Raw genomic sequence first — 16,058 nt, forward strand, 5'->3', positions numbered from 1 at the left:
CATTCTGCACCCGCTGGAGTTTGTGGGACACTTTCAAGGGCAGCCCCATGCAGAGCAAATTACAGTAGTCAAGCCTGGAGGTGACCGTCACATGGGTCACTGTAGGAGATTACAAAAATAGAAATTCATTAAAAAGTCAAGTATTTAGGAATTTGGCTTGATAATAAAAATTTAAATTTATATAAAGACAACTATGAGAAAGTTTGGAATGAGATGAAGATAGATTTGGAAATTTGGAAGAGAATGAACCTCTCCTTGATGGGAAGGATAGCAGCAATAAAGATGAATGCATTATCAAAGATGTTATTTTTATTTCAGTCAATAGTGACAATAGTGACAAAGCAACCTTGGCTGATATATAATGAATCTGGGAAAAAATGTTTAAAAAGACTTTTGGTAAGAAACCAGAAGAATTACTCCTATAAATTGTAGATCAAGATATAAAAAAAGAAAATCAGAAATTATGTATGCAGCAACAGTGTCAATAATTATATTAGCACAAACTTGGAGGACAGAAGAAATACCAACAAAAGAACAATAGCAAGGGAAACTTATGGAAAATGGAGAACTTGCAAAACTATCAGATAAACTACATGAAAAGGACAACAAAGTCTTTAAAAGAGAAGGGGGAGCATTTTCAACATATACGAAGAGGCAACATAAAAAAATGGACTCCTTGGCAGGGTTTGAGAAAACAATCACAATTGTATGCAACAAAAAGTAAGGTAATATGCATTCTGTGAAATTTGGGGGAAACAACATGCAGGGTGAAGAATATGTAAATAAAGCAAAATAGGCGTATGAGGGAAGTCCACGGGAAGAGGGTTGAAATATGAAAAATTGTTAAAGATATATCGTTAGAAGAAGTATACATGGAAAAATCAATTTAAAATATTTTTTAAAAATAGTTTGTTTCTTACCTGCTCCAGGTTTTGTGGCTGAGCTACAGGTATATGAGCTGAGCTGGTTACAGGGTCATTACAAAGGTCTTTATAGATTTTTGAAGGCTTAGCACTTGTATCTGAAATCTTTCCTATTACTGAAGGCATTGTCCGTACATGTGGTCTTAGCAAATTTCTCTTTCTGTCACCATGAGGAAGTGCATGGAATTCCCTCTCATTTCCAGTATCAGAACCATTTCACAAGAAGGCTCTAGCAGTCTATAACTGTGCCTTATGAAGTTGTCTGTTCTTGAACAAGTTTTGATTTTATGGTGAAATTTCCTCAGCTTCGGGTTAATTCTCGGCCATCGTCGGACACCACAGTTGATCCAACAATATTGATCACAGCGCCAATCATTTCTTTTCTGAGGAGAACCTTTGAATGAATACAGAAAGACATCATCACCAATAGGCTTGCATGGTGGATCATTTACAATCTTCTGATAATCAGGATGAGATAGAATATGAAGGGCTTCTTCCACTGCAAAAGGAGTGGTTTTCCTGCAGTATAAGATCATTGTGAAAAGTCCTCCACTCTACATAATTGTGAAAGCTTGTGTAGCACCCTGCTTGTGGTTAACGCTTAGCTGGAATGAAATATTAAATGCAGCAATAGAGAAATTAACATAATAATTTATTTGTCAGACAAATAAATGATAGGCACAGTGGTATATGGTTACCAAAGCTCTGCCCACTCCAGCCCTGATGGCCAGCACTTATATTTCCTCAGCCCAGCCCCCTTGCTCCTCCTTTGGCTGCCTCTGTCCAATCAGCCTGGTTGAAATTCCTATTGGCTGTTTGCTAGAACCAATCATAAAAGATACACCCATTTCCTATTACCTTTTATGGGAGACAAAGAGCTAAATTTCCTTCTATCCATAAATGGCAGACAAGTAGCCATATATCTTACATTTGCCTCGACAAGGCACCTTAATTACCAGATCACCTTTTGCCCTTGTTGCCCCTTCATTCCAAAACAAATGGCTAAAACAGATGGCTCATGGTATTAAATTCTATCTTAAACAGAGATCTTGGGTTCACATTCTCACACACCATCAGTGAAATAAGAATCTAACATAAGAATCTAACATTTCTTACTTTCTAAATCCTTTGCATAATTACATTAAGCCAATAATAATAGATAGCTTTTTAGAAGAAAAGGAACTCAGTAAAAACAGCTTCAAAAGGAAGCCTCTTTAATTTGCACCCCCCTTTTCCAGCCAGCTGCTTTTCCCATTAGCTCTTTGCCCTTTAACCTTCTCAAGATACCTTAAACCTTGGGAAAATATGGCTAGAATCTGATGGGAGGCACATGGTATTATTTTCTGTTAAACAATAAATCTTACTATTTACCAACTGTTTTTGCAGCTTGATTGTATTCTGTAATATGTAGGGTCAGTATAACCTTTGCTCCCAGCCTGTAATTCCCTTTTACAACTTTGAGAAATTTGTTTCCTGCTACTGCTATAAATCAGGGGGGTGGGCCTTGTCCAGGAAAGCAGGAAGATAAACACTGCCAGAGTACTTAGCCAGCTGGTTTCTGCCTGGCATGAAACATACAAACATTTGCAAATATATTTTTAAGCTCATTTTAAAATACAGGCCTTGATCAGATGCCTCATTTGTTGCATAAAATATTTTAAAAACAAACAAACATGGACCACGCAGCTCCAGGTCCTTGGGGGACTCTGTGAGCCCACCAGGTAAAGAGGGTTCCCTGCGGTCAGAGATTAAAGAAACAGGCAGGATCAAGGCAAATTGTATAGGAAAGAAGTCTGACCTTTACCGTAAAAGCAACTGCTATAGCAGGGTCCGCACTCCTCTGGCAGCGAGATGAGTCAGACCTCGAACAGAAGGTGCCCCCCACTTTTATTAGTTCCCCAAATTCCCAGTCCCACCTTCAATATTTCATCATTGCTACATCATTGATGCATCCCACAAGGGCAGGTACGGGGCAGTACCTGGGTAGCAGATCGCTGTCGTTTCCCACCCTTTCCCCATCTCCTGACACCCGTTAACACAAGACACTAAAACTATTTACAGTTCCTGACCCCTCTGGTCAAGTTCCTCACGATTCTTTTGTCCCCTGGAGTCCAAATCCATTTCAGGGTTGCCCATCTTTGTGATCTGCCTGGCACTTGGGTTAGGTGTTTCCCCCTGCGGTGAGGCCATTTGCCTACTGACTCCTGGTAAATGGCTCTCTTGAGTCGCCCTTTAGGCCTACCTTTCCCTGTACAGAACAGGACTCATGGAAAGAACAGCTGTTTTCTAGTGGATTCCTAAAGTGTCTTGTACAGTTTTTATTATACAGTGACTTATACATGAACTTTCACACTGTAACATTCTAACTGCCTGGGAGGATACCTGCATTCATAGAGGCTAGTTACAGGTAGGTAGCCGTGTTCTTAGAGACCAACTAAGTTTGTTATTGCTAAGAGATTTCGTGTGCATGCACACTTCAGATACTTCAGGCTGTCACTGAAGTGGATACATTACATTTGGCTGTGGCGCTGTGGGTTAAACCACAGAGCCTAGGACTTGCCGATCAGAAGGTCGGTGGTTCGAATCCCCATAACAGGGTGAGCTCCCGTTGCTCGGTTCCTGCTCCTGCCAACCTAGCAGTTCAAAAGCACGTCAAAGTGCAAGTAGATAAATAGGTACCGCTCCGGCGGGAAGATAAACGGTGTTTTCGTGCGCTGCTCTGGTTCGCCAGAAGCGGCTTAGTCCTGCTGGCCACATGACCCGGAAGCTGTACGCCGGCTCCCTCGGCCAATAAAGCGAGATGAGCGCCGCAACCCCAGAGTTGGCCACGACTGGACCTAATGGTCAGGGGTCCCTTTACCTTTACCAGCTTTACATACGGTACTCTAGTTGGTGCTGTTTGCTAACATTCATTGGTTTGAGCTTGACAGGTCATTTAAACAGACAATTCAAAGCACCAGGTCTATTCATTCACTAGATGTGATAGTGCAGTTTTCTCGTTATTCTTTGGCTGCCTTTACTTAAAGGGCCAGTAATGCTTTTTATTGTGTACACTCTATCTAATGGTTTCAGGTAAGTAAACATGAAATAGCCGATACCAGAGAATTGTTTGCTTGCACGCACGGCAACTGTACTGACCGCGCGCCCTCGGCCGCTCTACAGCTGGGGGGAGGCAGCGGGCCATCTTGTCACACACACCCTGAGGTGGCCCCCGGGGTAGGGGTCACACTTAGTACGCCCCTGCAGCCAATCAAATGTACTGTGACCAATCTGAAGTCATGCTGGGCACAATTCACCACTGATCCTGTCCTGTCCACTTTCCGAAAACACGTGGTGGACTCCAGGAAAGTTGTCAGCAGGCCCATGGGCACCACACTGGAGACCCCTGATTTCCATGTTTGCACTGTTGGCAAGAAAACTTGCAGTTAAACCTCCATTTATAATTCCCCCCCCCCCCCAAAAAAAAACTTTTGTCCCAAAACCTTTTGTAGTTTAATTGACGCAAGACACATTATTGCTTTTCATGGTTACTTTGGTGGTCTCCATCTAGTTGGTTTGATATTTTACATTCACAGTTAATATCATCACCATCTCTGGCTTTGATATTCTTCAAGGTTGGCAGCATCAAAAAATTTCCAGGTTCAGTTCTTTACAGTGGAAGCTATGGATATGAATGTCACTTTAATACAGTGTTCTTGCTAACGCAGAACTATTTCAGTTTTTATTTCGGCCATTCCATGGACATTGGTGTGATCTAATTTGGTGGAGTCTATTTAACAATCATGACGATTCCTTAAGGATCAAAGTATTTCATATATTGTTTGTTCCTTGGCTGTGCTCTGTGGTTTTTGTGGTTCATTCTGTGGTCGGTCACATACATGGTTACAGGAATTTCAGACATTAATTGTGGGCGGGGTGGGAGGCCTGGAGACCCCACCCCATGAGTACACACTTACGATGAACATAGCACAAACATCACCCACCCACCTAAATGATTTTCCATGGCCTGACTAAATTGTTACAATGCATACAAGTCAATAGACCATGTCTGATTAATCAACTGTTTCCGCTTTTGAGTGAAAGTGTTTTTCTGGCTACATAGGACCCCATAGCGTTTTCAAGTATTCATATAAAATAAACCACACCATGCATCTGCACCATTCCGCTTTTGATTTACAGGCGGAGGGCTGCCAAAGGAGGGAGGCATGCAATGCGTGACTGGCAGCCATAATCCTTTCTGCAAGAAGTCATGTTTGCAGCAATCTCCCCTTCCTGAAGATAAGGTCACACGCAAGTGCCAGACTGCTCCTCATTGACTTACTGTGCTGGTCCCGTGGGTTACCCGAGAGGCGAGGTCCAAGTCCAGTCCGTGGTCAAAGGTGCAACGGGGAGGCAGTCCATAGTAGCTGAAGCTGGGTGCAGGGCAGGGAGTCGGGTGAAGTCAGGAGCAGGCTAGCAAGCAGGGAGCCAGGGCGGGTCAGGAGCTCAGGCAGGCACTAGCAACCAATAATGTTGCTCCCGCAACTTGGGACTGGGGCTGGCCGGCTTTTGTCTGCCCTGATGCATAGGGCGGCCCCGGTCCTCTGGTGACTCGCCTCTCCTGGCCTGGAGGCGAGCACTCCTCCTGCGGGAACTTAGTTCCCTCTGCCTCTCTGCCCTGAGCCTCTGCAGCTTAGGAGAGGCTGGAGGGTTACTGGACCCAGAGGCAACCCAGAAAACTGTGGAGTCATATATATATATATATAATGACTCCACAGTTTTGTATTTGTATATATACAAATTTAGGAGGATAGGGAAGTACAGAAAGGGAAAGGGAAAGGGGGGAGGGGATAGATAATATTGATAGAGAGATAGAGGGATAGAGAGATACAGATAGGTAGGTAGATTAGAAATTTAAAAGACCTATAAAGATTATCAAATCCTACAAAGTCCTGAGCGCAAATATAACAGTGAATCACAATGGCACAAAATAACTCAGCAAGCTGACATTTCCCAAGAGTTAGACAAAGGTTAGTGTACTAAATATTATTTACAACTCTTGGTAGTTTGCTATTAGAGAAATACCAGATATTTCTTCAACACCTCAGGACATATTTTCCACTGGATTTTGATGAACACCAGTTCGCTTATAGGAGAAATAGGTCAACAGATGATGCCATAGCCACAGCTTTTCACCTTGCAAGGAGTCAACTGGAGAGACCGAGGAATTATGTCTGAATGCTGTTTATTGATGATAGCTCGGCTTTTAATACCATTCTCCTGGACATTCTTATTAAAAAGCTGATGGACCTGGACCTTTCCCCTACCATCTGTGGTTGGATTAAATACTTTCTGAGGGATCGGACACAAATAGTGAGGATTGGGACTGTTACATCTACCTCCCTGAAGCTCAGCACTGGCACCCCACAGGGATGTGTGCTGAGTCCCTTCCTGTACTCGTTGTCTACATATGACTGGATTTCATCTGATCCATCAACTGCAATCATTAAGTTTGCAGATGATACCACCATAATGGGTCTAATTACAGGTGGAGATGAATCAGCGTATAAGGAGGAGGTTCAAAAAGTTTCCACATGGTACCTAGAGAATAACTTGCACCTAAATATCAGCAAGACAAAGAAGATGGTGTTGGACTTTTGGAGGACGAGAGGGGAACTAGCCCCGTTGTATTTCAGGGTGGGTTGTGTGGAGAGAGTCTCTTCCTTTAAATTCCTGGGAGTTTACCTTAGTGAAGACCTCACTTGGAAAATCAAGACAACCCAGGTGGTTAGGAAGGCCCAACAGAGACTCCATTTCCTCAGGGTCCTGCAAAAGAACAAGGTCAAACAAAAACTGATGATCTCCATCTACCAGTCCACAACAGAAAGTGTCCTTTCATACTTTATTACAGTGTGGTACGCTGGTTTGATATACATCTATATTCTCTGCAGCCAAAGATGGAGAAGCTCTATACAGTCAGCAAAAGCAAGACCTGGAGCTGACTGTGGCTCAGATCATCAGCTTCTTATAGCAAAATTCAGGCTTAAAGTGAAGAAAGTAGGAAAAACCACTGGGCCGGTAAGATGCAATCTAAATCAAATCCCTTATGAATACACAGAGGAAGTGAGGAACAGGTTTAAGGATTTAGATTTGGTGGACAGAGTGCCTGAAGAACTATGGATGGAGGCTCGTAACATTATACAGGAGGCAGCAACTAAAACCATCCCAATGAAAAGGAAATGCAAGAAAGTGGCTGTCCAACGAGGCCTTACAAATAGCAGGGGAGAGATGGCAAGGGCGAGGGAGATAGTGAAAGATGTGGCTCACATTTTTTAGTTCTTGCGGGGGGGGGGGGGATCTGAACCCCAATATTCCATTTTTGACTGTGGTCACTTTTCTGATAGCCACTGCCAAAATGGAAATAGCTGTCAGGTGGGAAATGGGGGGAGGCCCTCACTTTACGATCTTGGTTTTTCCCAGGAATGGGAAATGGCACAATCTGGGAGTTTGAATCAACACAGCAGCGTGATGATAAATGGGCAGGTTAAGAAGGATAAATTACTAAGTACATCGTAATTGTTCATTGATTATATCAACAAATTGGCACTGTCGTTACGACCACCTGCCCTGGGTGTAGCCATGATTTCTTTTTTTGGGGGGGGGGGAATTAGGGTTGCCATATTTTGAAGAGCAAAAAAGAGGACGCCATGAAGATTCTCATTTTAAATACTCCCTCTATACGTAGGCTATAGAAGCCGTGATATATTGCTGAGGGGGGCAGGAGAAGTGAAGGGGAAAGCAAGTCTTCAATCACCAGTCTTGTCTAGGACTCATCCAGAAAGTATAGCCAGAGACATTTGGGCAAATTTTTAAAATGTTCCCCCTGAAAAAGAGGATGTGTCCTGGAAAAAGAGGACACACGGCAACCGGGGGAGGGGGCAGAACTGAGTTACCTGCGAACAACTGTTAAGTATATTTTTATTTTCTTGATTGGGGGGGGCAGTTCTCCCCCGAATCCTCTGGCCACACCACCTGCAACCAGGGGCGGAGGAAGGGGGGTGCGGTAGGTGTGGGGCCGCCCTGGGTGTCCCCACTGAGGGGGGTGACAAAATGCCGGGGCGCACTCCCCACGGGGCCTGCAGTGGGCCCAAGGCTCTGCGCTGCCCAAACGGTCTGCCCACTGCCCCCCCCCAGCTGAAGGGCGACTGAGTGGGAGGAGGCAGGCAGACTCTGGGGGCCCCACGGTGAGCCCTTCCCCTATGGACACCTCGCCCCTCCTTCGCCCTGCCCCATAAGCAGCTTGCACCCCAGGTGCCTGAGCGGCTTCCTCCGCCACTGACTGGCAATAATACTGGTTTTAGCCCTCTCACTGGTCAGAGCTGAAGTTGGGATTTACAACTTTAAAACGAGATGCAACAAATTTTCCCTTGTGATCTACATAGTTGGCAATTTTAAAGGTTGCTTGTAGAGAGAGAGAGAGAGAGAGAGAGAGAGAGAGAGAGAGAGAGATAGCTTTAAGTTTCTTAGCATTTTCTTAAAGCATTTTCTTAAAGCGATAGGTTATCCATTTTGGGGGCCCTGGGGCCCCTCCCATAAGGAGAACCTCCAAAAAAGCACACTGTGGAGGAGAGTTTCCTGGCTGTCACTCAAAGAAGAATTCAAACTCAGGCTGCAGTGTCTACCAAAATCTTTAATGTTCAGATCAGTGCGATACGTGGGCAAAATGTCATTAAAAGGCACAGCATGTTCTACACATAGCCAAGCAAACAACGACATGGATCCAGCAATGACACATACCTTGGCTTAGGAGCTAACTCCTCTTAAGCCCATAACCGCCCCCCCCCAACCGTTGATGGCCATTGCCATTTAATTGTGTGTGCCGTGTCATGTGACTATGTAGGGCAGGGCTTACTGCTCGCCCACCCCCCATATTTTAATCAAGTTGGGCCCCCAGCAACCCTGTCATTAGGGAGTGGGGCCGGCACTAATTTCTCACCCATGCGCAGTGATCCCATGTTGAAAACAAACCCATTTGTATCCACTGTATTAATGCGCCAAGGGACTTTTTTATGTGCCCTTATGACTGACAGGTGGTGGAAGGAGCGAGCCAGAGTCTAGTGAGTGAGACTGTCCCTGGCAATAATACTGGTTTTTAGCCCTCTCACGGGTCAGAGCTGAAGTTGTTCTTTACAACTTTAAAAAGAGATACAACAAAAGGTGATCTCCATAGTTGGCAATTTTAAATGTTGCTTGTAGAAGATAGACAGACAGACAGACAGACGATAAATAGATTCAGTAACTCCCTAAAAGGTGTTAGGAGACGCAATACATTTTAAATTTAAAGGAAACTGAAAGAAAACAAGAAGACCAACAAAGAATTAATCATAGTAAAACAGGGAGAGTAAATTGTGGACAGATGCTGGACTTTGAGAAAGCCCCCAAAAGAAAGCTTAGCCATGAAAAATTTAAACTGAAAACTCATAAAAAACACCAAGATGAAGATTTTAAAGAGAATCAAGAAAAGCAGATACACCTGATGACTAGAAAAGCCAAGGGAAAACAAAGACACATGAAGGAACACAAGGGGCGAAATCAAGTTTATTTCCCTTTCAACCAACAAGTCTTTGGATGTACAAAGGAGCAGAGGAAAGGGTAGGTGGATATGAAGAATAATTGCAGAAAATAGAAGGCTTTTCTTTTAAAAGGCAACTGGAGAAGCCATTTCATGAAAAGAAGTTTGGTGTTTCTGTTGCCGAAGTGATTATTATCATTACTGTTGTTACTATTTATTGAATTTCTATGCCGCCCTATACCCGAAGGTCTAAGGGCGGTTCACATAAAATATCAACTACACCAAATCAAAACCAAAAGAACAACCCAAGAACGGGTTCCCAGAGCAGAGACAGGAGGAGTCAGGCTATCCCTGTCCAGAGAGGGGCGCAACTGGGCCACCAGCCGAAGCCGATGGAGGGCACTGGGGGTCACTGAGCGCCTTCCCTTGTCTCTCGACAGAGGTGCAGGGCCACCAAGGCCTAAACCCTGATTGAAGTGGATCCAGATATTCAGCTTCTTCCAAGGGCACCTGGATCTGGTCTGCAAGCCCTCGCTCCAGAACCTCGCTCCAGAAGTTGGAAAAACCAAGACGGGTAAGATTTTAACACAGGTAAGACTTAGAAGTGAGAAGGGTAGGGGGATCCAGGGGGATCTAGGGGGAGAAGACAACATTATTCCATTTAATTTCATGTTAGCTCAGGTTGCCTTGTTGACAAAAATGCTTTGCAGCCATTTTGTGATAGCTTTTCGGCGACTATAGATAAGCTCCTTCGCTAATGGGCAGAACTTAATTTTATGTATAATGTGGCTTCCAAGGAGTAGAATAACAAACCCTCTTGAGCAGCTGCTTAAAAGTGGTGGCATTTGGCACATGAAGCCAAACAAATTGTACTTACTGGGCAACTGCAGAAGAGGGTCACCTAAATATTGTTGAGTTTTGGTTTGTTCAGATGTGTATAAATCCAGAAGGTTCCAAACATGCCAGTAATTCTGCTCCTAAGTGTATTTAGATATTTAGAATACCCATTTTAAAAGCTGATGCATCAAACTGCTTCCTTTGTCTGCAGCAACTGCCTTGCTGATTTCAGTGTGAAAAAGTAAATAAGACATTTTGAGGGTCAATCTACTGATGGTAATGGGAGAGGCATCGGAGTGAGTAGAGGTTTTCACCATTTTGTCAGCCATTTTTAAGGAAAAAAAGTCCAGCAAACATTTAAGCACAAACATATTCACAATTAGGAAGGATGAGCCGTGACCATTTTTTCCTGTACATAAAGGGCAGAAAATGTTGTCTGCTAATGGTCAAGCTGAAATGACTGAGAAAATATTTGAAATCTTATAAATTCCGTCTCTGGCCGTTTTTACTCATACATAAGGGGGTGGCTGATTGTTCCACCAATGAATAGAGCGGGGCCACACAAAATCATAATAATTTTGTGAAACATTTTGGAATAGAGGTCTGTACCCTTCAATCCTGTAGATAAAGGAGGCATGTAGCTCCCAATTTTCTTCGACTGGGGTACATGTATGATTTTTTTAATGCAGGGAACATGATCCATAAATGCTGAGACTTTATTAGAAGTTTAATTTGACCCAAATTGTATTGCTGACTTTTTGGTGAAAACTTGCACGATAGGGCTGACAGTTGCTGGTTTTCCAACAAATGCTAAAATTTGGATCCTCGCCAGTTCTTCTGTTCCTAAGGTAATATATTTTAAAACCTGCTGTAGCAAACTGCTTCCTTTGCCTGTAACCTCTCACTTGGTTACCTTCAACCGCAATTGTAGCTTCTGTTAATAAAACATTTGAATTAACAGAGATGGCACTAATAACTAGCAAGTAATCTCTAAAGGCTCTATAGTAATTATAGCAGCAATACAGTTGTGTGTCTTCTGGCTGAAGGTCAACTAGGTGAGTATCTTGTGCTTGACTGAGGGGAAAATATCTGTTGTGTTCTGCCTGCAACTCTTTGTACAAAGATTCTTTTAGGTTGCAGCGAGGGGGACCATTCAAGCACCCTGAGCCAGTTGGAGAAAAGGTAGGCTCTAAATGGAATCATACATGAAATATGCAAACTAAATATTCCAAAGAGCTTGTATTGAGCAACGTTGGTTATTCAATCCCTGTTTCAGAAGAGCTGCGAACTCGAAAGCCTAATGAAGTCACTCTCCGTGCTTCTACCTGGAGGGACTTCTCTTGTCGGGACACCACTGCAGGGGAGGCCCCTTCCTGTGCCATCACCACACAATAAGGTACATCTTTTGGTGGGACAGCCAGCCTTGTTTTGTTCCAGCTCTTTTTTTTTACAGACCTCACAGAGCTACCTGTGCCAGAAGCAGATCTGTTCCATTGACAAGTAAGAGGCAATGTCAGAGTTCTTGATACATCAAGTGAACATCTGCAGTGTAGGATTGAGAGACACCTGCGTCTTGACTGGGCTGCTTTAGGTAACCGGCTGTTTTTGCTCCTGTGTCTGGAGGGGAGGGCTGCTGAAGACCCTAGTCTCTTCCAGGTGCATCTCAGTGACACAAGAAATAGAATTTGGAAGCCTTCAGGAAACTTAACGGCAAGTGAACTTCACACTCCACAATTCAGTGATCTTTTTCAGTCCAATCCTTTAGTGCTGGATTCTCCATTTCCCCCCGCTTGATCTCTTCACAGTTCTGTCCCAGAGCCCACCACACTCAGGTGAAGCCAGCTCTTCCTGCAGAGGTCAGGTCAGTCAGAACAGCTGTGTTCCAAAAACATTTCTCTGGAATTGGCAGGAAAGGGCCGGGGACAAACTAATGAGTCCAGATTGCTTTTCACAGACCAGCGGAAGGAACTTCCAGGCCCATGAATTCACACTTCGGAGGGACAAACAAAAAGGTGAGCATAAAGGCAGAGTTTGAAGACTGGAACCAGTCTCTCTGTTGTGCCCTGCAAATGAATGGCAGTCAGCATGGCACTCTGTGACTTAAACACATCTAGGTGAATATCCCTTACTCATGGCAAGGGATAAAACCTCGATTGTGTTCTGTCTGCAACTTCATAATTCTTAAGGGTTTTCTTTTTTCCTGAGAGAACATTCTGTATTCAGAGTGTTCTCTCAGGTTTTGCTTTTCACCTTGTTGCACTGGCCAAAAAAAAGCAAAAGACGCTGGTGGTTGGCGCTCCTGGTTTCCAGGACGGGGTTCAAGCCCCTGCGGTGTCCCTGCTTACTTCCAATGCAACCTCTCTCTCTCTCTCTCTCTCTCTCTCTCTCTCTCTCTCCCCTTAAGAACTAAATGAAGCAAAGTGCTCCTCTGATGCATCACTGGTGTGTGTCTAAGACAAGGTGGATTACATGGATGCTTCCCATCCTAGCACTCCTTGCCATAGGGAGCAAAATACTTACTTCTTTTATATATAGTGTAAATATATAAAAGACTGCCTCTTAATTTTGCATTGTTTAGAAAGTAACCTAAATAGACAAACAAACTGATCCTACTTAGATTATTCAGAATGTGGAAAAGGCCAGGTTGAAAGAGGAAATGTCATGACGTTCAGTCATTAGCAGCAGAAGAAGAGCAAATATAAGATGCTCAGGTGTCCTATTTTACAGAAGACAGTTGTCAATTTTCAGGGCTGTCAGAGGCTTAAGATGTGGACAGTGACAGTTCTCTGTATGAAGGTGTCCTCTATTTGAATGGCTGAAAGATACAGAAGGAAGAGCAGGGGCACTGAAGTTGCCCATCAACAGATAGCACCTCGGCAGCAGACTAAGCGCAACCACCTAGGCCACAGTCTTCCCCACTGCAGTGAGATGTATAATATTCCCATGTAGAATTATAGGGTGACCTAACACATCAGTCATACTAAAGGTAATACCATATATCCAGCTAATTCATGCTCAGAATCACTCAAATCAATGGGTCTAGTGACTATGATTTAGTAGGATATAAACTACTAATATTTTTATATGTGCATTTACACACAGCGTATGCAAATTGGTGTCCATTCCTTTGGCCAAGTGTCAATGGCCACTCTAAGCAAAGACGTGTCCAATTTCTGCAATTGGGGTTATCTAGGGTTAGGCCCTTTTGTTTTCTCCTGATCATGAGGAATGCAGTTTGACCCTAAGTAAGTTTACTTTGAAGAAAGACTTACTCCCTAGTAAGTGCACGTTGGGGGAGGGCTAGAGATCCATTTCAGAGTGCATGCTTTGTATTCAGGAGGTGGGGTCCCAGGCATTTCCAGACAGGGCTGCTAAGAAAGATCCTTCCAGAGCTACTGCAAGTCAGGGATACCCAGGCATCAGAAGAACTATCCACCCAGATCTTCAGGAGGGCCAGAATTGCATTTTGCAACGTTTCCCACATTAGTTTGTGGAAATTTCTTTCTTTTTTCAGGGCGGTATGTTGCTGAAGGGAACGGCACACCTTCTCCTACAGCGAGAATTCCTACAAACACACCACACACGACACACTCACACTGTATATTGGGGAATGGGAGCACCAATGACTCACACTTCCTCTTCCAATTATTTTAGTGTGTGTAATTCCCCTTTGAGAAAATTCCAATATTATTGTATTAGAATGAAGCGCATGGGACACTAAATGGGACACTCATTTGGTACCAATGTTCTGGGCCTGGTTACATGCCACAGAAGTGTTCTGGCCCTGCCGTGTCAGAGCTCCGCAGTCAAAAACCAGGGACTAGAAGCTCTCCCAGAAATATTAAACATAGAATACAAAAGTGGCCTTGAATAAGAGAGAGTGTCTCTTGTTGGAAAGGTATGCCGTGTGTGCCTGGGGGTGGGGGGGGATTTTCTTGTACGTTTTATGCTCCTTATCGCTACCCCCGACATCAGTGAGCTGAGGATCCCTTTCCCATCACCATCATTGGCCCAGATTGCGCTGGGCTCCCTGGCCCCTGACCCTGAGCCCCGCAAAGAAGGGATCAGCAAGGAACTGGACGTGACGGAGGACATCTTGCATGTGTGGGTATTGGCCAGGCGCCCCCTTCTGCAAGAGGCAAGGTGTGGTGGCAGTCGGGGCAGAGGGTGGGCTCTGAGTCCAGCCTGCTGGAAGGTCTCCTGCACAAGCTGCAGGAGGATGAGAGACAAGGTGGCGCCGCAATGGATGGCATGCTGGACTTGAGCCAGGGTTTAAACAACAACAACAACAGTTTTTATTATTTATTATTAGTTATTTGTCTCCTTGACATCTGATGGGAGGACCTTCCACAGGGCAGGTGCCACCACCAACGAGGCCCTCTGCCTGGATCTCTGTAACCTCATTTCTCACAGGAGGAAACTGCCAGAAGATCTTTGGAGTTGAACCCTTTTGAATGAGTCTGTTTCTTGGCCTGACCTACCCTTCATGGTTGTTTTGAGCAAAACTTGGAGGAAGAGTGGGGTGCAAGTAAAAGAAAGCGTTGTGCTGAGCAAGACCTGCATTTGGATCCTTGTGCTTCTGCACAGAGGACAACTTCCTGGGGACGTGGGAATCTGCCTATCATCCATTTAGCACAGGACCATCTGCAGTTTTTCAGGGGGACAGACAGGCGTAGCTCCCAGACCTACCAGGGATTGACCATCTGCATACAAAGTGGCTGCTCTCCCACTAAGCTGGGGCCCTTCTGCACCCTGACCTTCTGTTGTCTCCCCTTGCTGACTTACCTGCCAGAATCATTCATCTCTCACAGCACTCCGATAACATGATGCTCCTCCCTGCCTGCTCCTGGATGCAAGTGTTGATGTTTTTTGTTTCAGTCTACACAATATATATTTATTATTATTATTATTTTGCAGTCGATGGAGAGCAGATGAAGCCCGGATTCTATGTGTGTCCATCAGCTCCTTCCTGGAGCATCTCTGCTTGGTGGTGGAAACGATGGACCTGTTTGGGCCTCCTGTGGCTTGATAGATGGTTGCAACAGGAAGCTTCCCAATAATCTTGGCTGGACTCTGGACTTGCCCATGGGCTACTGATGTCAGAGGAGGCGCTGAACATGCCATCCTTGGAGCCAAGATGTTGCTTTGTATTCTGGACATACTCTTGGACATTGATAGATTTTGGGTGCTGAGAAGCAGGCAAGCCTGGGACTGCCTTGATATAAGACAAAGTACATAGACTCTGGTGCTCTAATAAATTATCCAGTGTACTTTACTTTATAGTCTGCATGTGTTAACTGATTAAATATATTTGAGCCGGCTCACCATATTGATTAATCAATTACACAAACACAAGCAAAATCTTAACCCTAGTGTTTTGGGGTGGGGTTTTTCTTTTTGAGGCTCATGAACTGAGATGATATCATAAGAGAGAGAATTCTAACAAAAAGACAGATGCTGATGTTCATTGTTTAGAAAAGGGAAAGCCATCTGTTTTCTAGAAATAGAAACAGGAAAACCATCAATTCTTTTTCGTCAAATTTGTCAAGAAGGCAGTGCTCTGAGGCTTGTGAGTTTATAAACTGTGACTTTGGAGTTAAATGAAGCTGACAGATCTATGCTTCTCTTCTTCCGTTCTGTTCTGTCCTACATCAGCCATGGAAAACCGCAGGCACTCCCGGTGTTGAGGGACTCCAGTTCCCTTCAGCCCATCCAGCGTGGCCGAGGGTCAGGGCTAATGGGAGTTG

The 16,058-nt window shown here is 44.3% G+C and overlaps 1 long non-coding RNA gene across 6 annotated transcripts in view; it reads left to right on the plus strand.

The window, feature by feature from the left end:
• The window catches only part of LOC310667899, a 31,467-nt gene extending 15,881 nt beyond the window's left edge, over positions 1–15,586 (plus strand). Inside the window, exons 2-8 of one of the 6 annotated variants that reach the window (XR_014506375.1) lie at positions 9,120–9,554; positions 9,915–11,493; positions 11,588–11,902; positions 12,117–12,172; positions 12,266–12,323; positions 12,716–14,415; positions 15,229–15,586. This is a non-coding gene — a long non-coding RNA (uncharacterized lncRNA). Of the gene's footprint in view, positions 1–9,119; positions 9,555–9,914; positions 11,903–12,116; positions 12,173–12,265; positions 12,324–12,715; positions 14,416–15,228 lie in introns of all 6 variants that reach the window. The other 5 variants (XR_014506376.1, XR_014506377.1, XR_014506373.1 and 2 more) reach the window with 5 other exon arrangements.
• Positions 15,587–16,058: the final 472 nt, after the last annotated feature.

Source organism: Podarcis tiliguerta (genome assembly GCF_965153285.1).
Source record: "Podarcis tiliguerta genome assembly, chromosome: 17".
Classification (NCBI taxonomy): Eukaryota; Metazoa; Chordata; class Lepidosauria; order Squamata; family Lacertidae; genus Podarcis; species Podarcis tiliguerta.